This window comes from Capsicum annuum, chromosome 9, assembly GCF_002878395.1.
Source record: "Capsicum annuum cultivar UCD-10X-F1 chromosome 9, UCD10Xv1.1, whole genome shotgun sequence".
NCBI classification, from domain to species: domain Eukaryota; kingdom Viridiplantae; phylum Streptophyta; class Magnoliopsida; order Solanales; family Solanaceae; genus Capsicum; species Capsicum annuum.
Genome location: NC_061119.1, coordinates 55,791,998 through 55,819,735, shown reverse-complemented (window position 1 = coordinate 55,819,735; position 27,738 = coordinate 55,791,998).

Here is a 27,738-nt window from a genome sequence, read left to right as displayed (position 1 = left end):
CTTGGTGAATAGCTGGAGATCTTTAAGAGTCTGCTGGACAATCCTCAAATTATCTGTGTCTTCATCCTCACTCCAAGAATAAACAAGCATTTCATTAATAAAGATAATGATGAATATATCCAAGTACTGCATAAACACCTTTTTCATCATGTCAATAAAATTTGCATGAGCATTCATTAGTCCAAATAACATTACAGCAAATTCAAAATGATCATACTGAGTTCTCAAAGTTGTCTTTAGAATGTCACATTCACTAACTCTAAGATAATAATAACATGATCTGAGGTCTATCTTAGAGAAATAATTTTCACATTGAAGTTGGTTAAACAAGTGATCAATCTTGGGAATGGGGTACTTATTTTTGACTGTGACCTTGTTCAACTAACGGTAGTCGATGTATATTCTGGGAGAACCATCTTTCTTGTGAATTAAAAAAACTAAAGCTTTATATGGATAGATGTTAGGCTTTACAATATACTTATCTAGGAGATCTTTCAATTTTTACTCCAACTCTTTAAACTTGGTTGGAGCTATTCTGTAGGGTGGAATTCAAATAGGTTGGGTATCTGGAAAAAGATCTATTTTAAAATTAACTTCTCACTTAAGAGAAAATAAAGGTAGATCTTTTGGACACTCATTTACCATTAGAACTAATGCAAGAGTTCGGGCTTCAAATTTTGAATCCTTAACCCATAAATGATGATAGATCCACCCTTTAGAGATCAACTTTCTAGCCTTAAGGTAAGAGATGAACCAACCTATTGGAGTTAAAGTACAGCCTTTCCACTCTAAGACTAGTTCATTAGAAACTAGAATTGGACTACTCTCTATAACAATTAGTAAAGACATAACAAGAGTTTAGATAATCCATGATAAGAATGATATTGAAATCTACCATGTCTAACTCTACAAGGTAAACTGAGGTGACTTTCAAGGAAACTATGACTGTGAAATTTTTGCACACCCGTCTATTTAGGACTTAGTCACCAACTGGAGTAGAGTTTTGTGAAAGGTTCTAAAAGAATTTCAAGACTGACACCAAAGTCTACTGCTATATAGGGAGTTACAAAAATAGTATGGCTCAAAGATTTAAAAATACTTAAATATAAATATGGAAGACCTGTAACATACATATGACTACATCAGGAGAACCCTCCTGATCCTGTCGAGTCTGAAGGGCATAGAACCTTCTTTAATATTCTCCTTCAGCTGTAGTAGATGAAGCACCCTACTGAGTTGGTTGACATATTAGAGCTTCTGAAGAGTTAGACTGGCTTTGTTGATGAGCATCCCTACCTCTCTATGAAGCCATTGGATGTTCCCTAAGTCACTGTCCTAGCTTTCCATACCCAAAGTAAACATCACTACTAGTCATACACTCACCCTTGTGGATCTTACCATATTTCTTATATACTGGGTTGGTAAGAACACTACTCATACTTTCCTAAGAGTAAGAGCCTATTTTTCTATCACGATTATCTTGCCTAAACTTGGGCACTCGAGAACTCATAGAAGACAGGGCAAGAGCTCAAAATTTCTGGCAAAACTTAAAATGATTCTCACCATCTTACCTCTATTAAGAGAAATGGAAGCTACTTGTTCTATCTCTCTTACTCTCTTTTTCCTTATTCTTGATTTTCTCTTCCTCAATCAGTTGAACATGACCTATCAACCTAGTAATATCAATCTTCTTAACCAATATGGCAATTTTATACTCTTTGATAACATCCTTAAAAATGCCAGACATAAATAAGCTCATGCGAGTCCTAGAGCCAGCAACTATAGACGAAGCATACTTTCCCAACTAAGAAAACTTAAGAGAATACTCATTCACCCTTACCTTAATTTTAGATTATAAATTCTTGTACCTTGGCCTACCTTAGCCTAAGTGGGAATAACATGTCTGATATGCAACAACAACTTATCCCACTCTATCGCATTAACACTTTTATCCTTTTTCCATTAGTTGTACTAGGTGTGAGTCACTCCTTACAATTAATATGTAGCCAAGTCATCCTTTCAGTGGAGTGACATCTATGATCTCTGTAACTTTTTGAATACTATCCAAGAATCCTATAGATCCTCAGCAGACTAAGACCTAAATAATCTTGGAGGATTCACCTAAGTAAACTCTCAAACTATGGTTGTTGTCGTATTCACTACTAGGTGGGATACTAAGACAATCAGATGGTTATTTTGAGGGTGTTATGGACTGGGATAAGGCTATGAAAGAAAACCTAAATTTAGTATGGGAGACTGTTCATTTAGATGGTTTGCTGGAGCTAGTCGTGGTGCTTGCTAATTCTCAATACAATATCATTTCCACATCTCCTTCCTCTAGTTATCTTTGGAGTCATATTCTGTAAACGTTTAGAGAATGAGTTAGAAGATGGTTTTAGTAGAGTTCATTCTCTATCTCACAATATAAATATGAAAGAAGTGAACTTTTCCTAGAACATTTTATAGCCTCTCAATCATAAGTGTGGCACGTTTCACACCCATGAATAAGACTCTATTAAACATGGCTTTCAGATACCCTAGAATACTTTAAACTTGATGTTCTGATACAAGGTTTTTTAGGACTTGATCTTCACTACTGGATGGCAAAATAGATTTTGGAAATTATTAACATTCTCTAAAAAATGGTGATTAGAGCCACGAGTCACCCAAAACTAAATCATAGATGGGATGACACTAAGAATATTGAAAATAACTGAAACTCACTAATGTGTAATGGTATATTTAAATTATAAGTTAGTCATATAATCCATAAAGGACAATATCTAAAAAAACCGATAAAGCTAAAAATGTTATCTATCTAACTATCTGAAAGCCTCTAGATAAGATGAGTTTTTGGAGAAAGACCCCAACTAACTCTAACTATCTGAAATTAAAATAAACAAAAATAAAATAAAATACTTATTCTAGTCCTTAAATAATGGGAACTCACCAAAGTACTATTGCTGATGTGGTAAGAGATCATACTAAGCGTAATCTAGTTTTTAAACATCAAAACCTAGAGTATGAGATAATATAGCACAAAAAATATGAGATCAGTACTTTAAATGTAATGATTATCTGAGATAGGAAATAATTGATATAGGTTGAACATGATGCATATAACATGGTAAATTGATGCATGACCAAGTAATGAATAGGTACTATATGATAAACTAAATAACTTAATATAAGGTCATACAAGAATTTGAATCTAAATTGTGGGTTATGGACTGAGGGAGCTAATAATAACTGACATACCTTAATCAAAGATAATTGGGGTCTAACCTATAATACTAGCTGGAAGGGTGTTCAATACCTTACCAAGGATATAAACAATAACTGATGTGAATCCACTAAACTGATGTCAGAAAGGACTATGGTGCCAAGCCTGGTCTGTTGGGTGACCCTTTAGAACTTATGGTGGTGTCATAATTCTAGGACTTAGGGACTTCTACTAAAGGTCTTAGCCTAACTGATGGGTAAGCCTTCATCCATGTGTTCTCTCTATGCTAAGTACTACTCTTAACTTAATAACACTGATAATTGCAATGCTCAATGACTATAATAATTTGAATATTGAAAATAAATGCACTATCAGAAAGAATTCAGAAGCATAAAAGATGGAGGATTTTATACACATAAATATATGCATGAAATCCTAGGTCTTCGGGTGTTCATAATCCACTATCTCTAAGGAATGTAACTATTATGTCAATTTCATAAACTGAATGAATTAAGGAATTCAATAACTCAAGTCCAACAATCATGGAGCTCACAGTATAATTAGGGTTTATGATTATAATATGTAAAGGTATTGAAATTCATGTTGAAACATGGTTATATAACTCAATGGTATCAAGGAACTGGAATATCAAGAAATTCACATTATTTATGAATCCTAGACTCTAACAAAAGAATTAAACTAAGGAATTGAGTTAACTTTGAGACTCAATGAGTGAAAGTATACTCCGTGATGAAATCCCACAAACCTAGAGATGAGAACCCTAAAGAATTCTCTGAACTTGGAAGCCTGGAGAAGATTAACCCTAGCTCTACCTTAGGAAAGGAAATCACTTTTTTCTTAGTGTTGGAACTAAGAATTTGATATTTTTCTAATTAATAAGGAATTAGGGTAATATTAACCATAATCACCATCCTTTAAATAACCTAAACAACGTATTTTTGATGTTAAAAAAGAGAGAAAAGACTGATATTCCCCTTTTAAATTTGTAACTAAAAAGCATTTGGAAGAGACGTATGGGACTTTCCCACAATTGTGGGACCAACCTATGATTTTAGGTCTTGTTCTTCGTAAGTATCTTAATATGTGATCTTTGAATTGATGATACGAGCCTTGGTAAAATCGTGGGACCTACCTATAATTTTACCTTGGTTCGTAGGTTTAAAGTTCCAATATGGTCAACTTTAGGATTCTAGATTGTACCGAAGATATCTAACCACGGCGGTGGCTCCCTCTCATAGTTGGATGGTATACTTGTTAAATTTTAGATGTTTGGCTTTGTATTGATCATACTATACCATTGTATGATCATACAATGTAACCATGGTAGTGGTTTGGCTCGTGACTCTAACTTTTGGATAGTTCTTCACTAAAATACCCATAATATTTTACTGATATGAGATTAAAGCAAAATTGGATGCATTGGAAAGATAATCTAAATAAAATAATTCAGGATCTAGAAGTTATGCTTGTTTTAAGCTAACCATACCAAAATATTTCTCAATGAATCAATCAATAAGAAAGGTTTTGTCTTGGCCAAGAGCTAGGAGTTATTTGAGTCCTTAATACATGTCTAAATCACTTCCCATACAATAAAAACATGATATTTGATCCTACATATACTTTAAGTATGGTTCTATTCTTAGCTTTAATTTATGAGGTGTCACACATAGTTATATGCAAGATAAGAACAAGTTATAAGTTTGTTCTATTAGGCCTTTAGGGTATCATGTTCTTGTCCTAACATAGTATGCCCAAATAGAGTGTACATGATTAGGCCATCGAGGCCTCAATTACTAAAAGATAAGACACTATTGTGTTTTACTTTAATATTAGTCTACAAAGCCACTATGAGAAGGAATAACTCAGTTTAGGTTATAACTCAGTTTAGGTTAGGACAGGACCCAGTCATACCCTTAACTATAATACAATACAAAAATACATGCCAAAGACTTGGCAATGCCTCAGATCAAGATGGAGCTCACCAAAAGTCATTATCATATGTTTGATTGGGGAAATCCTTAACCTGGAGTACCTCTACCTACAGCTCAAAACATGGTGCCCCTATCAGGGGAGTAATATAAAAGGGTGTACTGACTATGTAAGACATGAAGTAACCATATGTAAAAGTACATCTCAAATGTAATAAGGTACAAATGTATAGATAAGGATAAAAGACCACCTTTACTTATACTTGTGGAATCACGTACATTACATTCTTTTCTTTACTTTTCTCTTCTTTATAAACTTTGTAAGCCATGTGATACAAATGACCAACTAATTAGTGGTAGAAAAGGGTAACCCATGCTAGTCATTTTAACCCCTGGGATACAGGCCTCATAAATACATAGATTAAGATTGGCTTATGCTAAGTACTAATCCTGAGCTACCATCCATAAATAAATCAATCGAGACCAGCCTTTGCTAGGGTTTTTCCCCTTAACTGCCACCCATATATACAAAAATTGGTATTGGCCCATGCTAGGGATTAACCCCTAAGTTGCCACCCATATATACATAAATTCGGATAAGACCATGCTAGGTATTTACCCCTAAGCTGCTACCCATAAATACATCAATTGAGATCAGCCCATGCACTTTCTAAAAACCTTTTATAATACCCAACCAAGCCTAAGAATCTCCTAATATCAGTTGGAGTCATGGGTTTAGGCCACTTCTTAACCCCCTCGGTCTTTTATGGATCCACCTAGATCTCTTTGCTAAAAATGACATGCCCAAGAAAAGTTACAACTCTTATCAAAACGATCACTTAGAAAATTTTGTATAAAATTTGGTCCTTAAGGGTCTATAACATAGTTCGAAGGCGATTTGCTTGATCCTCTTCACTTTTGGAAAACACCAGGATGTCATCAATAAATACTATAATAAACAAATCCAGAAAACATATAAACACCCAATTCATAAGATCCATGAAAGAAGTCGAAGTATTAGTCAACCCAAACGACATAACCAAGAACTTATAGTGACCATACTAGGTTTGGAAGGCAGTCTTAGGAATATCTACCTCTCTGGTTTTTAAATGATGATAACCTAAATAAAGATCTATCTTAGAGAAACACTCAGCACCCTAAAGCTGATCAAAGAGTAATTTTTTTGAGTTGGAGATAGTCGATACACATCTGAAGAGAACCATCTTTTTTTTACACAAAAAGCATAGGACCGCCCTACGAGAAAACACTAGGATGCATGAAACCTTATCAAGAAAGTCCCTAGTACACCTTTAGTTCCTATATTTTGGCCGAAGCCACTTTATAAGGAGGGATAAAAATTGGATGAGTATCTGATAGAAGATCAATTCTAAATTCTATTTTCCTATCGGGAGGAATCCCAGAAAGATCGGCGGGGAAAACTTCAGGAAATTCATTAATCACGGGGATAGACTACAAAAGGGGACATTCAAAGTCAGAATCCTTGACCCAAACTAGATGATGCAGTCACCCCTTGGAAATCAATTTCTGAGCCCTAAGATAAGAAATAAATTTCCTCTTTTGTACTAAGGAACTCCCCTCCCATTCTATTATCGGTTCATTAGGAAAATAAAAAGTTACCTTTCAGGTCTTACAATCCAAAAAAAGCATAGCACAAATGAAGCCAATCAAGATCTATTAGATCCACCAAGGTCTCCTCATGAAAGATAGACACCACACAACCCCTATTGACTTTTCTAGAAAAATAGACTCTCCCATCGGGGTAGAGACTGAAGAGAGGTCAAAAATATTTTTGAGACCAAAAACAAAGTGCACGGCCATCTAAAGGATCACATAAGATTGGGTAGAAACTGAATCAAGCAAACATTAAACATCACGAGAGAAAAGATGCAACATACTAGTGATAACATCTGCGGATGCCTCAGATTCCTAAAAGTGGAAAAAGCATACAGGAGATTTTGACAAATTCTCATCCTGGAAGAGGCACCCTTAGTTGCGAGAGCTGATGAAGTAGCAAATAAAACCTTGTTAGCTCATGTGGTAACCCTAGCTAAAGGACAATCTCAAATCTCATTGGATACGACCAAACTGACCATAATTAAAGAACTAATTTCTCCCCTCATCACAATAACCACAGTGAAGCTTTTCATAACCCCAGTAAAGTGGATAAGGTGAGGCTGATTGAGCTCTAATAATTTGAGACTAACCACCCTATTCCTGAGGACCATTGCTATACTGAAAACGTTGATCACCTGAAGGCTTCGGACAAGGAGCACTAGTAGACAAATATGAATTTACCTAGTTCTTTTTCTTAGGCCATTATCTATCATCTTTCCCGTTGTTCTGTTGATTCGCACCCTGATAACCATACCTAAACTTCTTACTATGACTTTCCCCATCTGGACCTGCTTCTTTTTCTTATCCACAACTTATTGCATATAAACTACCAACCTTGATATGTCCATATCATTACTCAATATAGCAGCCTTACACTCTAACAACAGATCATGAGATAGACCCAAAGAAAAATTCCGCATCTGGGACCTCACACTAGACACCAATTTAGGAGCATAACGAGATAATTGGGTAAACATCAACCTCGTCTTATCCTGTTTTATCCTACTTTAAATTTACAAACTCTTCAGCCTTGGCTTCCCTCAACCCCTGAGGAAAGAAATGGTCGAGAAAGGCACCCACAAGCTCTTCTTGCAAACATATTTAGAACTATCACCCCTTAACTCCGCTGACTCCTCATACCACTGATAAGCCACCACTTTCAATTGATAAGTTACAAACTCCACACCTTCTGAATCACTAGCATACATAACTCTAAAGATTTTGTCCATCTCATCGATAAATCCCTGAGGATCCTTCTTAACCCTTGAGCCTATAAAGGTTGGGGGATTCAACCTCATAAACTGGCCAACTGAGTGACCTCAGATAAACTAGCAATAAAACCCACATGATCAATCCAATGAGACTGCAATGCCACAATCTGAGCAAGCATGTGGATAGGCTGATAAAACTCTCTATTTAAAATATCTCTTTGAGGGTAATGATAGAGGTATCACCAGTTCAGAATGTCTGAGAAAGACTAGTGGGGATCGTCAGAACCTTAAGTGGAGCAGTACAATCAGGAGTAGAGTCCCTAGACCAAGTCTGTAATCATTGAGTAGGGTAGATTTCCTCCATATTTGTCTCGATTGGTATAGAGTTTCCAGCTGAGTTCCTACGACCATCACATCTTTGGGGGCATGATCTGAAATGTGGGTAAATTAGGAGTTATAAAAAACTCAAAGCAACTAGACTCTCTATCATAAAATTGAACTGAAAGAAGGAAAATATTCCTAAATGCCTTGTAGCCTCCCCCTTATAAGTATGGTGCGCAATATACTTAAGTAAAGGGACTCTACTCAGCATAGCTTTGTGGATACCCAGTGATAGTAAATTGTGCTCTGATACCAAGCTTTTCAAGACACAACCTCGGGCATGGACATGGCAGACATCTCAATCCCACCAAGGGTCAGAGATAACCCCCACCCCCGAGCCTTACATAACCCCAACACTCAAGAATACAATAAAATTATAGACCTAATACCCACCCAAAATAATAAAAAAGATAGATTAGTCAAATAAAAATCTCAAAGTCAAAGCAAAAAAAAAATTCCAATACCATCCAAAAAAGTCTCTAATCAAAGAATGCTGACTATGTCTGGATATACCCCCGACTATGGCAAAAGAATCTAAAAGTACTAGAATAAAAAAGAAACTAGTGGAATAATCGGCCTTTCAAAAGATGGATGCTCACCATTTTCACAGGTGATGAATAGGATAACCATACCACCTAACGCTGTACAGGATCAACAGAAAAGTCCTAGAAACCTACATCATGAAATAATGTAGAGTCTAAGGAAAGTCAGTGAGGCGAGCACTGGCATGTAACCCAAGGGAAAGGATAAAATAATACATTTACCAGAAGACCAGTCATAAACCACATGTACAACATATATACATATATATAGAATGCCGGGATAGGGAAAAGTGTCATGAAACATGATCGTTTAAAGATTTAGTCCTAAACTATGTAGCTTATGCCAATCTAAAGGCACCCACACGCTATATTGGTCTGACTTCCTCTATCGGAAGGGCCCCATTCCATGTTAGTCGCATGAACTAAAAAATAGGCTAAAGTCACCAATAATCAATTAGCCTCCCAAAAATATATTATGTAAAGCTAACATAGTGGTCATAGACAGCCAACATCGGCAAACTTGGTTTCCAGTGATGGTCCCCCTAGGACTACACTTCTCGGTGAAATACATAGTTCTTTTTAAGCCCAGATTAAAATAATTTGCACATAAACCAATCATTAACAAAGTAGTCTTTCATTAAGGAATTTTCTAACCTAGTATTATCATACCAATTTGCTTGCAGGTTTTTCCATTTATGCCAAACCAATCCATATAATCATATTAACTCCAATTACCAATTAAAATCCAAATCATAGCCACCAAGGACATTCTAAAACCATGTTTATTCCATTTATCCTTTAATACAATGCACTATAATAGTTTTACAAGGATGAGTTAAATCATGTAAAACTATTTTCAAAACCATGATTGCAATGTGGGTTAAGGTTAATGTCATTACCATGCCGAAATTCAATAACTTTTTGAAACCCATATCACCCATTTCAACCATTATAACAATGCACCAATTTAGTCCCAAAAATCATCAATAAAAGCATGAATAATCTATGAAAAACATGGAAAAAGTAATATAACTATTAAAAAACAAAAAGCCTCAACCCAAGTTCAAACCCATCCTTCAAAATACATCATAAATTGATGCAGTAATATAAAATTTGAGTTAGGGACTAAGTAACATGCCTAAACATTTGACAAATTTGAAGAGGACTTAAAGTTTAGAGCCCAAAGTAATGAATTCTTATAAAACCCTTTTGTTTTCTTGGTTGGGAAGTTAAAGAGGAGAAGAGAAATGTTTGACCTTGATAACTGAAGGTTATAGGGTTATTTGAGTATTTTTAAGTCATTTACTAGGGTAAAGGTTCAAAAACGCCCTTTTCCCCAAGTGAAAAAAGTCAAGAAATTTACATAGCATTATGTCACACTGCTATCATGGAGGGAAGGCAGTGTTCCACACTCTTATCACAGAAGCTAAGTGAGATGGCACGCCACTTTCACAGACCCTCTCTACCTTTGGGTCCCGAAATGGCCCTGAACCATTTTTGGAAATTCAGAAACTTTTCCAAAACACCCTTTAACATCCCTCATCATAATTCAAGTCAAAAATTAACATTACAGACGCTAGAGGCTAAAAAAATAAATTGGTCAAAATTTTTAGGGGTCTTATAGATAAGGTCTTCTTACTTGATTTGTTATCAAGGTCTTCTTCACCTGTGTTGTGCCAAGTTCATTACTTGTTATATTCTTGAGGTTAATGCCAAATAGGTATATGAACCTTATAGTGCCCTATGGATTCTACCTCATAACATTGTTTTACCCTAAAATGGGTACAATTGAATTTGTTGGAAGGTCAAGAACATGTATTATGATCTAACCTTATTTTAAGTCAATTTACTAATATTTTCATTGTTAGTGAATAATGAAAATAAATGAAATATAAATTTTATAAATAAATATGGCAAAGAGAGACCATTCTAGGCTTATCTGAGGTGAATAGTGTTGAGCCTGAGATCAGCTACTTTGCTAATTTTATATCTTTCAAATAACAAATAAGATGCAAATAAAAATATAACACCCCGAGTGTACACCCTGGATGCCACATGGTGCTTACATTCTCGAGGGACCACAAGCTAACCCATGAGCTAGTACCTGTTGTGAGCACTGAATAATATAATAACATATGCGGAAGAAAAACTAATAAGTCGTAAGGTTTTAGACACTGAAAACAATACTAAATCATAAATCAGGAAATCAACTACCTAAAACTGCTAAAATAAAGATAAACTAACTGACTATCTGAAATGTCTAAAAACCTCTAAACTACCTGAATAAGAGTTGATGGGATAGGCCCGAACTAACTCCAACAAGCTACTGAACTGAAAATATAAAGATAAAATAATTTTTCCTCAAAATATGAGGACTCACCACTACAACAGCTGATAATCTAGAAAGTCTATGCACGATCTGAGAACTGAGCATCCGAACCTATGATATGATACATCATAGCGCAAGAAAAAAGCATGCGATCAATACTTTGGATGTACTAGTATGCTAAATGTGGTAGGATGATATGCATGGTTTTATGAACATGAGTAAAAACTAACTGAATAAGTAGCATGAAACACTGAATAGAATGCATGAAATTTGTAAGCACTGGAGATGCGTGAAATCTAATAAATATTGAGGATGCATGAAATCTATAAATGTTGAGGATGCATGAAATCTGTAAATGTAGAGGATGCATGACTAAGCATATAACATGTTTTGAATATAATCTAAAAACTGAGATACTAAAATCTGATAACTGAATTACTGATATTTGTATGCGATGGTCAAGTAACTGAAACTAATTTACTGAGCTAATTACTATACTAAGATGTGGGAGCTATCATCTAACCGACATGCCCCAAATGAGCAATTTGGGGTCCAACCTGTGACTCCATTTGGAAGGGTGTCATTACCATGCCACGGGCACTAACACAGGCTGTGTAGATCCACTAAAGTGTTGTCTCGAAGGACTAAGGGTTACCCTCAACTAGCAGGTTAATATCTCAACCTACACTGGATACGCAGTTCTGTAATATGGGGACTGCTACAAAAGGTCACACACTCAACTGGCAGGTGAGCCCCTATCCCTGGGTTCGCTCCGTGATAAATTCTACTCCCAAATAAACTGACATAGAAGACTGAATAGTTCTAAGTTTAACTGATCATGATAACTAATAGAACTAATATTGCTCATAACGTCTGAAATTATTCTAAAGATACTGAGACAAAGTAAAAAGCTTAGCTTTCAGATATTCATAACTCCTAGACTCGATAGCAATAATAGTAGAATAATACTAATCTTGGAGGACATAACATGGAAGCTTTTATCAAATATTCATTCCTGTAGGAATTTTACCAAACATTTGATATTCATAGTTTAAACTAACCATAGCAATAGTATGAAACTCAGAGTAATAGCATAATTTCGACATCAATAACACTTAATCATGATTTAAATCAGTGAATAACAATATTAGAATATGTGGGGCCTAATAAACAATAATAATTTAATGTATACATGGTATAGAATTTCAATTCATGGGAGTTCATGGTTAAAATCACAATTTAAAATTATAATAACTTATAAAGATCACAACTTTAGATTTAAAAGAGGATACTTGGACCCCATGGGTGGAAGGAACCCATAGATTAACACTTAACATACCTGGGTTAATGAATTCATGAGAATCGATGGTGAGTTCTTGAGATTTGATATTGAATTATGGAGGCTAGGTTTTTGTTCTTGAAAGAGATGGAAATCCTAATTTTGACACCCAGAATGATGCGATGCAATTGCATCGGGCCATTGGAAAAGGGACAATCCTCATTTTGTCCAATGGTGCGATGCAGTGTTATCGTGTTACACCACTGGAAATGGATGATCCCGAACTGGAACTTTAGGACGATACGATGGCAATAGCGGTGCCACACTGGAAATTGACAATTGAGAAAATTCCCCTTCACGTGATTCGGTTCTTATCGTAGTGACACACTGGAAAAGGACGAACGTGAATTTGGCCATCACCACAACATGGCCTTATTACATTGGGATACTATTTTTTACTAAAAGTGTCATAACTTCTCACCCGAGTATCGGATTTAAACAAAATTGGTATCATTGAAAAGTTAATTCAATTTCCTACAGTTGGTGGGTCTTGAGCTGGAAAATTCTGAGTAGAACAAATGATATGGTTGATTGAAGTTGACTAAAGCAACATTCTTACTAAAATTTCAATCGATAAAGATTATTTTGATTCGTTTAATAGCTGGGAGTTCTTTGAGACCTTAATATACCTCAAACTAAATCATAAATATACCAAAGAACCATAATGTACTATTTATGATCTTGAAACATAGCGCTAACATGGGTTTGGATTTTCGGAGTATTACAATATCTCCCTCTTGGAAATATTCATCGTCAAATGAGACTGGTTAAGCAGAAAACACTAAGGAACTGAGATTACATGCTGAATAGACATGATTAAAACATGATTACATGACTGAGTCTAAAACATGACATATGACTGAACTAGTTCTGTGAATGTATGACTGACGTGAGAATGATATGCAGCTGAAACTGAGCATGGACAGAGAAATTCTAAAATGATTTTTACCTTAAGCTAAGACTGAGTTTGCGGAGAAAATATGAGGGTACTTGGTCCGCATATCTGCTTCTGCTTCCCAAGTGGCTCCCTCAACGGACTGATTCCGCCAAAGAACTTCGACTAGGGAAACTTCTTTGTTCCTTAGTCTACGAGCTTGTCCATCAAGAATTTCAACTGGAATTTCCTCGTAGGAAAAACTATTCTGAACATCTATGCTCTCTAAGGAACAACTACATCTGGGTCGCCAATGCACTTCTTCAACAAAGAGATATGGAATAATGGGTGCTCTGATGCTAAGTCTGTAGGCAGCTCAAGCTCATAAGCCACTTTTTTGAAACGGCTAAAAATCCTATAAAGACCAATATAATGGGGACTAAGCTTCCCCTTCTTACCAAACCTCTTCACTCCCTTCATGGGAGAGATCTTCAGATATACTAAATCACCAATCTCAAACTCAAGATCTTTCCTCCTCACATCTGCACATGATTTCTGTCGGCTCTTGGTTGCATTAAGCCTCTCCATAATCAATTGTACTTTCTCTAAAGCATCAAACACCAAGTCTAGCCCTACCAAAGCAGTTTCTCTTACTTCAAACCAACCAATCAGAGATCTACATCTCCTTTAATATAGAGCCTCAAACGGAGCCATCTAAATACTAGAATGATAGTTGTTATTATATGCGAGTTCAATCAAAGATAAATGGTCATCCCAACTGCCCTTAAAGTCAATTACACAATCTCTCAACATATCCTCAAGGGTCTGAATTGTTCTTTCTGCTTGACCTTCTATCTAAGGGCGAAAGTTTGTACAGAGGTGAACTTGGGTACCAAGACCCTTCAAAAAAGCTTTACAAAAATAAGAGGTAAACTGAGTACATCTATCTGAGATGATAGATAACGGAACACCGTGCAACCTAACCAACTCTCTAATATAGAGCTTGGCATAGTCCTTAACTAAATAAGAAGTATGGACTGGCAAGAAATGGGCTGATTTGGTCATCCTATCTACAATGACCCAAATCAAATCATGCTGCTAATGAGTATAAGGCAAACCTGTCAAAAAATGCATGTTCACTTCCTCCCACTTCCAAGTGGGAATACTGAACTCCTACATAGACCCATTTGGCTTGTGATGCTCAATTATAACCTGCTGACAAGTGGAGCACTTTCCTACAAAATCTGTAATGTCTCTCTTCATCCCACTCTACAATAGATTTTCCATAAATTATGGTACATCTTTGTGGCCTCTAGATGAATAAAGTAGCGTGCACCATGCGCTTCTGCAAGAATTCATTGTCTCAACTCATCAATACACAACACACACAGTCTACCCTAGCAATGCCACACATTATCTTCCCCTTAAGAGAAAACCTCTACTTTCTGACCTCTGACTGACTCCTTCAAATTCACTATACTAGGATCCCTATCCTACTTTTCTTTCACTTCAGCAACCAAGGAAGATTCTAAACTATTTTAAACCCAAACGCTACCCTCATCTGAATCAACCAAACAAACACCTAATCTGGCAAGCTAATGAACTTCCTAAACTAACTTCTTCTTTTCACCCTAAACATGAGCAACATTACCCATAGACAATCTACTTAGGGCATCTGCCAATACATTGTCCTTGCTCGAGTGATACAAAACACTCATATCATAATCTTTCAACAATGCTAACCATCTCTTCTAGTGCAGATTCAAATCCTTCTATGAAAATACATACTTCAAGATTTTGTGATCTATGAACACATTAACATTCACCCCATACAAATAGTGCCTCCAAATCTTCAAGGAAAAAACAACAGCTGCTAACTCAAGATTATGTGTAGGGTAGTTCTTTTCATGGGGATTAAGATGTCTAGAGGCATAGGCTACAACCTTATCCCTTTGCATTAAAACACATCCCAAACCAACTCTAGAAGTATCATAGTACACAATAAACCCGTCTGAACCATCCGGCAATGTCAAGATTGGGATTGTAGTAAGTCAAGTCGTCAACTCTTGAAAACTCTTTTCACAAACATTGGACCAATGAAACTTAACTTTCTTCTGAATCAATCTAGACATGGGGGACACAATAGACAAAAATCCTTTAACAAATAGTTGGTAATAGCCATCCAAACCCAAGAAACTCCTAATATCTGATGGAGAGATGGGTTTGTGCTAGTTTCTCACTGCCTCAATCTTTTGAGGATCAACTCTAATGCCATCACCAAATATAATATGGAAAAGAAAAGCTACTGATCTTAGCTAAAATTTGCTCTTACTGAATTTAGCGAATAATTAATGGGCTCTAAGAGTCAGTAATACTATTCTGAGGTAGTTAGCATGATCATTTTTGTTACGGGAGTAGACAAGGATGTCATCAATGAACAGTATGATGAACATGTCCAAGTACTATTTGAACACACTGTTCATCAAGTCCATGAAGACTGGTGAGGCATTCGTGAGACCAAAGGACATGACTGGAAACTCAAAGTGACCATACTAAGTTCTGGAAGCTATTTTCAAAACATCACATCCTCTAACTCTAAGCTGATGATAGATGGATCTGAGGTCTATCTTTGAAAAGTAACTGGCACCCTGAAGTTGGTCAAACAAGTCATCAATTCTGTGAAGTAGATATTTATTTTTAATTGTGACTTTATTCAACTGATGGTAGTCAATATACATTCTAAGAGAACCTTCTTTCTTATGCACGAGCAGAACTGGTTCACCCCATAGGGAGATATTGGGCCTGATGAATCCCTTATCTAAGAGATATTTCAGCTGTTCTTTCAACTTTTTGAGTTCGGCTGGAGCCATTCTATATAGAGGAATAGAGATAGGCTGGGTATCGGGGGAAGGTCCATTCTAAAGTCAATATCCCTTTCAGGACAAACTCTGGAAAGATCTTCAGGGAACACGTTTGGAAATTACCTCACTACTTAAACTGACTCGAGATTTGAAGTCTCAGAATTAGAGTCTTTGACTTGGACAAGATGATAAATACACCCCTTGGATAACATTTTCCTCGCCCTAAGGTATGAAACAAATTGACCCCTCAGAGCTGTAGTACTACCATTTCATTTAAGGATTGGTTCATTTGGAAACTAAAAATGAACTATTCTATCTCTACAATCAACTAAAGCATAACATGAATAGAGCCAATCCATGCTAAGAATGACATCAAAATCGGTCATCTCTAACTCCACAAGATCAACTAAAGTAACTTTATGAGACACTGTAATTGTGCAATTCATGTATACCCGTCAGGCTACAATAGAGATACCCACTGGGTAGATATTGAGGAAGGCTCTTCTAAGAATCTGGGACTGACTCTAAAGTTCCAGCTATATACGGGGTTACAAAAGAAAAAAAAGCTCCAGGGTCTAATAAATTATAAGCATGTAAATGAAAGACCTGCAACGTACCAATAACTATATCAGGAGAATTTTCCTGATCCTGCTGGGATCTAATTGCATATAATTTGTTTGGACTCTGACCACTAGTAGCACTAAAAGTGGTACCCTGCTAAGTCGGGCGGCCAGCTAGAACTGGGGACGACTGGACTGACACTCTTTGGAAAATCCCTGATTTAGTGGCCTGGCTTACCACACCCAAAACATAAATCACTACCGGATCTACAAATACCCTAATGTTTTTAACCATATTTTTGACAAAGAAGATTCGTACGACCACTGTTAACATTGCCTTGGGACTTAGAGTCTGGCGCTCTATCCTTATTATTATTTTTGAATTTAGGTACTATGGTACTAGCTGAAGATAGAGCTGGGACTGAAGATTTCTTATGGAACTGAGGATGTTTACCACCTTCTAACCTTGGTTGATTGAAATTAATGCTACCCATTCTAGCCTTATTATTCTCCCTCTCTCTCTTTAGTTTTCTTCTCCTCAATCTGTTGAGCATGAACCATAAACCTAGACAAGTCCATCTCCTTAATTAATATTGTAGTCCTACACTCCTTGACCATACTATCAGATATACCAGACACAAACTTACTCATCTTAGACCTGCTATCAGCAACCTTATGAGGTGCATACCTAGCTAACTGAGTAAACTTGAAGGAATACTCCTTCATACTCAAGTTGCCCTTCCTCAAGTTAATAAACTCTAACACTTTGGCTTTTCTCAACTCTGATGGAAAAAACTATCTAAGAAGGTAGTAACAAACTCTTCCCATTCTATAGGCCCTATATCTGCGCCACTATCTACCTTCCACTGCATAAACTATGTATGAGCTACATCTTGTAACTGGTAGGCAGCTAATTCAACACTCTCACTGGTAGTTACCCCCATAATATTAGTTAACTTCTGGACCATGCCTAAGAATTTCTATGGATCTTCATCAGATTTGGATCCTGAGAATAGAGGAAGATTCATTCGGGTAAAGTCTCAAATCCTAAATGCGGTAGTATTGGCCACTGGGTTGGCTAGAACAGCAGCTGGCTGAGCATTCTAAGCCACTATAAAATGGTCTAGAGTAGTGAAAGTAACTCTGAACTCTACATGAGAAACATGCTCTTTAGGAGATCTTTCTGAACGGGCGGAGGTGTTGGCTGGTTTATATTTCTTCTTTTATTCGTCATTCTAGGAGGCATGATCTGTAAATGAAAGGGAGAATAGATTTGAGAGAAATTTTAACATGATCATCAAGCTCAGTCGCATGACATGAACACTGAAAGAAGGTAATTTTTCCTATAATGCCTCATATCCTCTTGCCTATAAGTATGGTGCACTTCACACCCATGCACAAGACTTTACTTGATATGGCTCTTAGACTTCCTAGGATACTTTAAAAACTTACGCTCAAATACCAAGTTTGTAACGGCCCGAGAGTACACCCTAGGTGCCATATGGTGCTTATAGTCCCCAGGGACCACAAGCTAACCCATGAGCTAGTACCTACTGTGAGCACTAAATAATATAATAATAGATATGGAAGAGCAATTGATAAGCCATAAGGTTTTAGCAACTAAAAAAAATACTAAATCATAAATCTAGAAAACAGTTGCCTAAAACTACTAAAATAAAGATAAACCAACTAACTCTCTAAAATATCTGAAAGCCTCTAAACTTCCGAAATAAAAGTTGATGGGATAGGCCCCAACTAACTCCAACTAGCTACTAAACTAAAAACATGAAGATAAAATATTTTTTCCTTAAAATATGAGGACTCAACACTGCTATGACTGATATTCTAGAAAGTCTATGCGCGATCCGAGAACTGAGCAGCCGAAATTATGATATGATACATCATAGCACAAGAAAAGAGTATGCGATTAGTACTTTGAATGTACTGGTATGCTAAATGAGGTAGGCTGATAAGCATGGTTTCATAAACATGAGTAATAGCTGATTGAATAAGTAGTATGAAACACTGAATAGAAGGCATGAAATTTGTAAGCACTGGAGATGCATGAAATTTGTTAAATACTGAGGATGTGTGAAATTTGTAAATGCTGAGGATGTATAAAATCTATAAATACTGAGGATACATGACCAAGCATATAACATATTATGAATATAATCTATAAACTAAGATACTGAAATTTGATAACTTAATTGTTGATATCTATATACTATGGTCAAGCAACTGAAATTGATTTACTGAGTTGATTACTGGATTGAGACTGTGGGGGCTATCATCTAACTGACATGCCCCAAATAAGCAATTTGGGTTCCAAACTTTGACCCCAGTTAGAAGGGTTTCACTATCGTTCCATGGGAACTAACACTGGCTGTGTTGATCCACTAAAGTGTTATCCCGAAGGACTAAGGGTTACCCTCAACTAGCGGGTACCCGTAGGAGATCAACCCTCAACTGGTAGGTTAACATCTCAATCTATGTTGGTTTTGTAGTTTAGGAATGAGGGGACTGCTACTAAAGGTCACACTCTCAATTGGCTGGTGAGCTCCCATCCGTGGGTTCACTCCGTGCTAAATCCTACTCCCAAATAAACTGACTTGAAAGACTGAATAGTACTAAGTTTAACTGATCATGGTAACTAACTGAACTGATATTGCTCATAACATGTATGAAACTATTCTAAAGATACTGAGACAAAGTAAACAGCTAAGCTTTCGGGTATTCATAACCCCAAGACTCAATAGCAATAATAGTAAAAGAATACTAATCTTGGAGGACATAAATCATAGCAATATTAGAATTTAATGATAACTAACAGAACTGATATTGGTCATAACATTAGAATATGTAGGGTCTAATAAACAACAATAATTTAATGTAAACATGGTATAGAATTTCAATTCATGGGAGTTCATGGTTAAAATCACAATTAAAAATCATAATAACTTGTAAAGATCATAACTTTAGATTTAAAAGAGGATACTTAGACTCCATGGGTGGAAGGAACCCATGGATGAACACTTAACATACCTGGGTTGATGAATTCATGAGAATTGATTATGAGTTCTTGAGATTTGATCTTGAATTGTGGAGGCTAGGGTTTTTGTTCTTGAAAGAGGGCTATTTTGATTTGAGTAATTTATGAAATAATGAGCAATTAGTGCTCTTTTAGGGCATAAATTTTGTGTTTAGACTGATTGGGGTGAGGGAAAAGGACTTAAATTCCCTTCAAATTTAAAACTCAGAACTGACTGGAAATCCCAATTTTGACACCCAGCGCAATGTGGTGCAATCGTATCGGGACACTAGAAAAGGGACAATCCTTATTTTTTCCATCGATGCGACGCTGTGCTATCACGTTGTGCCATTGGAAACGGACGATCCCAAACTGGAACTTTAGCGCGAGGCAATGGCAATTGCAGTGCCTTACTTGAAATTGTCAAATGCGAAAATGCCCCTTGGTGTAATGTGGAACTTATCATGGTGACATACTGGAAAAGGACGAACATGAAATTGGCCATCACCGTGACGTGGTCTTATCGCGTGGGACTACTATTTTGCACTAAAAGTGCCATAACTTTTCACTCGAGTATCGGATTTGGAAGAAATTGGTATGGTTGGAAAGCTAGTTCAATTTCCTACAGTTTGATGGGTCTTGTTTTGGATAATTCTGAGTATAGCAAAGGATATACTCATTTTAAGTTGACTAAAGTAACATTCTTACTAAAATTTCAATCGATAAGGATTATTTTAATTTGTCTAATAGATGGGAGTTATTTGGGATCTTAATATACCTCAAACTAACTCATAAATATACCAAAGAACCATGATGTACTAAGCATGAGCTTGAAATATAGCGCTAACATGGGTTTGGATTTTTGGGGTATTACAAAAAAAGTCTTTAGAGCTCGAGGAATATTTTTGCTACTATTGTATTGATTACGAGAATAAGAGCCGAGATTTCTTTACAAATGATAAGAATCGAATATTTATAGGTAACATTGCTTTACTTCAGTTAATGATGGGGTGGTGAAATAAATCAAAGAGATGGAAACTCACATCAATCCAACCATTGGTGAGAATATTCCCAATTTATATATTTTAAATTATTACTTCAAGATCTAGACTTACATAGTTCCTAGAGCGAAAAACAAACCTATGAGAAAGTGATGTTCCTTTGTGAAGGAAAGTGATCTAGCCTTGATTTGAGCTAATTATGGATAGTCCTTTGAAAAGTTTTGATTAATTCATCCACACCCAAGAATATTACTTCATCAAGGCTTGGTTATATTTTTTTATACCTATCTATTTATTATGGATCTTGGCAACATAAAAAATTAGTTCATCGTGGAAAAGGTCATTGTTGTGAGTTTGGACATTATTATTGATCGAGGTTGGATTGATTGCTTTGTTTCCATATCCCTCGACAGTCCCTTTGAGACTTCTTTTATCGGATCCTAGAATACGCAACATAAGATCTTGTAACTCACCCCTACTCTTTTTGGATTCTCGTTTTTCCAATAATGTTATCAATGCCTTATCATTTAGTGCACTACCTAGCTACTCAATGGCATCCGCCACGGGCATTCCCTTTCTTCACCAGGTAGGACAACTTCATTCATAGGCGTTGAAGATCCTGAATTGCTCCACTTCTATTGGTCAGCCTTGGATGTACTTATCCAACCAGTTTGGCTAGAAAGCAAAGAACTATGGTACGTTACTACTATCATTTGTTGTTTCCTCTACATTACTTTTTATGATGCTCTTTTTATGCAGGCTTGACATTTTTTCCATATATCTTCTGACTCTAGTTTTTGTTGAAAAATCAGGCAGACGCAGTGGAAGTAAATAGACGGGATCTCTTGCATATAATAAAGACAACCAACATAAAAATATTTTTCACGTAAAGGATGCATAAAATAATCAGGAATACCTCTTGAAGCGTGATAAGATATCTTAAGGTGAATTCATCAACGAATTTGTGGTGTTCTACAGTGATCCTAAATTCACAAGCGAATTATCTCAATAATTGGGTGGGCAAGTACTAAATAGAATACCCAATTCGTCACTCTATTTTTCATTGAATTTCTAAGATAGGGAAAGCTCTATTTATAGAGATACTCCCACAGTCCAAGGAGGAAAGAAAAATGCACACCTATTTCTACGTGAACAAGGACAAGCGGTGACTTCAACATTTCCCATAGAAAATAGGATTTCGAGTTCTAGTATAACATGGGCACTGTAGGGACCACAGAATTAATTACTAAGGCTCCCTCTTATGGAAATAATTCAAAATACTAATTTGAATTAACTTTACCATAATAAATTACTTATCATGCCACTAAAAATTCATAATTGTACTCCTCTATTTTAATTTTGAGATTCCCCATTAAACACTTATGTAATTTCTCATGTTAAAATTCTAGATACTAATCAATAAATTAAATTAATGGCGAATTTAATATAATGATTAATTTCCTTTAGAGCTATGCTTAACTTATTTCATATGTTGGATTCATAAATTCACCGTTCGGGTTTACACATGAGAACTTATAAGCTTCTCATAAAAGGCATATCCTCAATCTCTATACCGGGACATTAATTTCATCAACTAACTTATTATTTGACCAATATATATATATATATATATATATATATATATATATATTATTGTCATCCAATCTATCGAGAATATTGACCCATCTGAAATTCTCACCTTTTAATAAATTAAAACTATAAATAATATATGCAGATTATAATAGTTATATTAAGATTGAGAATATAAGTACAATTAACAGTTTAGATAATATGTCTTTATTAGTCAGCCTAAAACAACTATCTCTACTCGGTCCCTTTCAATGCATACAAAATGCACTAGCACGAGAAGTTAGAATTATACCATTCTCATAATCAAGATAAATTATATTTAATCTGATGCTACAATTATTCTGATGGTTTGTCCAAATTTTTATCTACGATTGTGAACTATAACGCTAACTTATAAGAATCGATGATTTAATTTTCTGTGGATAAGCTAAACTCTATACACCAAATCATCTACTATATAAGTTGAGCTCACATATATGATAATGATCTATTTAATATAACAATTTATTGAATTGAATAAAGAAAAAAAATTAGTCAATAAATAATACTGCATCAAAACCGCATAATTTATAGTATATCGTAATAATCTGCCACTTAGACTCATAACCATGCACCCACAACTCTAACACCCAATCCTTCTACATGCCTTTCAAAAGTCTTCTGTGGTAAAGCTTTTGTGAAAGGGTTTGCAAGGTTATTTTCTGATACAATCTTTACAACCATCGCATCTCCTCTTTGGACTATGTCTCAAATCAAATGATATTTACGCTCAATGTGTTTTGCTTTCTTATACTCTCTATGATTCCTTTGAATTTGAAACTGCGCCACTATTATAACAATAAATTGTAAGTGGTGTTTCTATCACATGGACAACCACCAAGTTTTTGTAAAGGTTTCTGAGTTACTTCCTTCTTAGCTGCCTCAGATGCTACTAAATATGTGTCTTCAATGGTGGAATCAGCAGCACAAGTTTGCTTGATGCTCCTCCAACAACGACTGCACCTCCCAAAGTAAACACATTTTTGAAGATCGACTTTTTAGAGTCCTTGCCAGACTAGAAATCTGAGTCGGTGTACCCTATAGGTACCAACTCATTAGAATGGTAAACTAGCATGTAATCCGTAGTCCTTTTCAGTTACTTGATTATATACTTATTGATGTCCAATGTTCTCTTCCAGGGTTAGATTTAATCTTCTAACCATACGTACAACAAAATAAATATCAGGTCCAGTGCACAACATTGTATACATGAGGCTTCCATAGCTGATGCATAAGGAACTACCTTCATGCTTTCTATCTCCTTATATGTCTTAGGGCATTGATCCTTAGAAAGATAAATTCCATGTTTAAAAGGAACAAATCCTTTCTTTAAATCATTCATGTTGAACATGGTAAGAATTGTATCAATATTAAGAGTTTGAGCTAAGCCTAACATCTTTTTTTGCAATTACATAGAACCTTGATCCTAAGGATGTGAGCAACTTCTCCCAAATCTTCATATAAAATTACTGGATGACCATTCCTTAACTTAATTCAACAAGCCCACATTATTTTCTATGAGCAATATATCATCAACATACAATACTAGAAACACCACTTTATCCCCATTCCACTTTTTGTACACACAAGACTCATCAAGACACTGCTCAAAATCAAAAGTCTTAACCGCATTATCAAAACTAGTATTCCATTCCCTAGAATCTTTCTTTAATTCATAAATAAATCTCTTAATCTTGCACAGCATATGGTCTTTCCCTTTTTCAATGAAACCATCTGGTTGCCGCATAAAAATGCTCTCATCAAGACTTTCATTAAGGAAACTTGTCTTGACATCCATTTACCAATTCCCATAGTCATAATGATAAGAAATAGATAAGAGAATTCTAATAGACTTAAGCATCAATACTGGCGAAAAGGTTTCCTTATAATCAATCCTTTTTTTAGTAAACCCTTTTGCAACAAGCCTAGCATCGTCAGTTTGCACTTTTCCATCTACTCCTCTCTTTTTCATATAGATCCCCTTGCATCTAATGGGTTTGACTCCATCTACCGGTGGTTCTACAATATCCTATTTTTATTAGAGTACATGGACTCCATTTCTGATTTCATAGCAATAATCCATTTATATGTATCTTTATTCTGTAGTGCTTCATCATAATTCATGGGCTCGGTATTCAAATCATTAGGGATTCTATCAAAAGACTCTCCCAAGAGTATATACCGAGATAGTTTTCTTATCTCTCTCCCACTATGACGAGGCACTGCAGTTGTAACGATCGATGTAGAGGCAACTATACTATTATGATCTTGTGGTTGAACTATATCATTTGCTGGATGATTCTCTATGTTACCCTCGTCTCCTTGCAGTGTCGGGCCATCAATGACTTCTTCCTCTTGTGCACCTTCACAATATTGATGCAATGGATTTTTAAAAATATGTACTTGTAGAATTATATGTCTATTAATGTATCTCCTACAATAAAATACAATGGTATGTTAACTATAATATCTAGAGTTAGGAATTGGTTTACATTATTGTTTGTAGGTTGATTCGTTACCTCTTAGCTTAATTCTCATAAAACTAGTTTACTTTTGGAATTGTTGTTTGTTATAAAATCCTTTTCTAGAAACTTGGTGTTGGTACTTACAATGACTTTCTTTTCGGTAGAATTATAGAACCGACCATCTTTTGTTCCTTTAGGGTAACCAATAAAAACACATACTTCTGATCTAGGTTCTAACTTTTTTGTCTTCTCTTTAAGCACATGTGCTGGAAATCCCTAAATCTAAACATGTTTCAGACTAGGTTTATGCCTAGTCTATAAATCTATGGGTGTCACACGTACCTAATTGGAAGGAACTAAGTTTAGAATATAGTTTGCAGTTTCTAATGCATAACCCCAAAATGAAGTAGGCAAATCAGAGTAACTCATTGTCATGACCCAAACCAAGGTTTATCCATGAAGAGTGTCTCAAGTCCCATATGGACCCGAGACCGCCCCCATTGCCTAACCTTATGAGTGCAAAATAACAATAGTAACAATATGGAAGTCAATTAAATAGTAATGAATGATAGATAAATGAACTAAGATAAGGGTTCTAAGAATTCAACACTTCCCAGTCCACGGTTATCCGTAAAAAATCCTCTAACAAAACTGAACATCATCTAGGTTGGGACATACCCCCAACTATATCCAAATATAGACCCAAAAGACGGCCTTAAACATAAGGAAAACAAACTATGAAATTATGGGCCTTTCAAGGAGTGGAATATCACCAGTTCAAAGCAACTCGACAGGTGTGCTAATCCACCTAATGCTTCACAGGGGCAAAAGAGGTGTCTTCGGACCCTACATTATGAAAGAATGTAGCTTCCTAGGACGATTAGCAGGTTGAGCACTAGCAGGTAACTCAAGGATAAGGGGTAAAATAATGTCATGATCAAATCAATCCAAAATCATTCAAAACCATATGCACACATTCATATACATATATACGTATAAGACATCGGGATAGGAAACAAGGCTTAATTATGAGATTTAAAACCATTAACCTGGACTGTGTATCTTCAATCGTCATAAAAACACCCACCAGCTATATGGGTCCGACTTCCCCCATCGGTAGGGCCCCAATGCGTGTTAGCCGCATGAATCGAAGAAAAATGAGAGAAGCTATAGCCATCAGGGCAACTAGCCATTCCCTAAAATATATATCAAGTATGACTCGAACACACAGTCATATAGACCCCTACACCAGCAAATGTGGTTTCTAGTATTAGTCCCCTCAGGACTTCTACCTTCTATGGTGAGCTACACAATCCCCTTTAAGACCATATTAAAATATTTATACATATTCCCAACCATTAAGAAAGGATTCATCCATTTAGGCATTTACAGAATAGTATCGTCTTACCAATAAATCAAGCTCGCAAGCCAATATCATTATGCCAAACCAAACTATTTAGACAATTGAGACTCTAACCCATCAGTCAATAGGACTCCAACCCATTTAGCCAACTGGGACTCAAACCCATCAGCCATTAGGACTCTAACCCATTTATCTAAATGGGACTCAAACCCATCAGCCAATAGGTCTCCAAATATTTAGCCAATTCAAAATCAATCCATGGCTACCAAGGCCTGTCAAAAGCCAATTTATGTTTCATTAACCTTTTATGAAATGTAAGGCTTCACAAGTGAAGAAATTTTTGCATATATCTATGTCTCAAATCAAATTTCACAAATTGAGTTGAGGTTAAAGTTGATTTTAAACCATTAAACCATCAAGTTTTGGAAAATCCATTTTCCCTATTCCAATTCCCACACTCATGCATTTAAATACTTCAAATTCATGAAAATATAACATAAATAATCAATGCAAAATCATGGGAATTCAATTCATGCAATAACCATTTCACACCCCTTAACCCACATTTAAAATCCAATAATTAAACCACATGGATAACAATTTAAATTCATGCTTTTATATAAATTCAATTTAGGGTAGAGATACATGCCTTAAATACACAAGAATTTAAAAGCAACTTGGAGCTTGAACCCGGATGATGAACCCTCTATGAAACCCATGAGTTGTTCTTGTATTTTGAGTTTGAGAGTGAATAAGAGTAATTGATCTTTGAAAAACTTATGAAAACAAGTCTATTTTATGTTTAAGGGTCATACATGTGTGATAAGATCTAAAAGCCCCTCACCCCAAATGAAAATAATAAAACTAGATGAAAATTTGGCCTTGGCGTGACATGCCAATATCGTGGAGACTATCCTCCATGCCACGCCAATATCACAGAGGGTAGCCTCTGTGACACGGCAATATCGTGGAGGCTTACAGCCACGGAATTCCAAAATGACCATGAACCCTTTCCTAAAATACCAAAACTCTTCTGAGATTCCTTATTAACATGCATAAATACAATTTAAGTCAAAAATCGACGTTTCAAACATGAGAAGGTCAAAAATAAAATTATCAAAGTTTTAAGGGTCTTACACTCATCATATATCTAACCATTTCTAAAAGAGTCTTGTTTCTTCTTTCTGCTACACCATTCTGTTGTGGAGTTTTAGGTGCAGATATTTAAGATGTAATTCCTTATTCTGATCCGTAACTAATAAAGTTATTGGAGAGGTATTCACCACCACGATCAGATCATAGGGACTTGATACATTTCTCATGTCATTTTTTTGTTTTCGTCTAA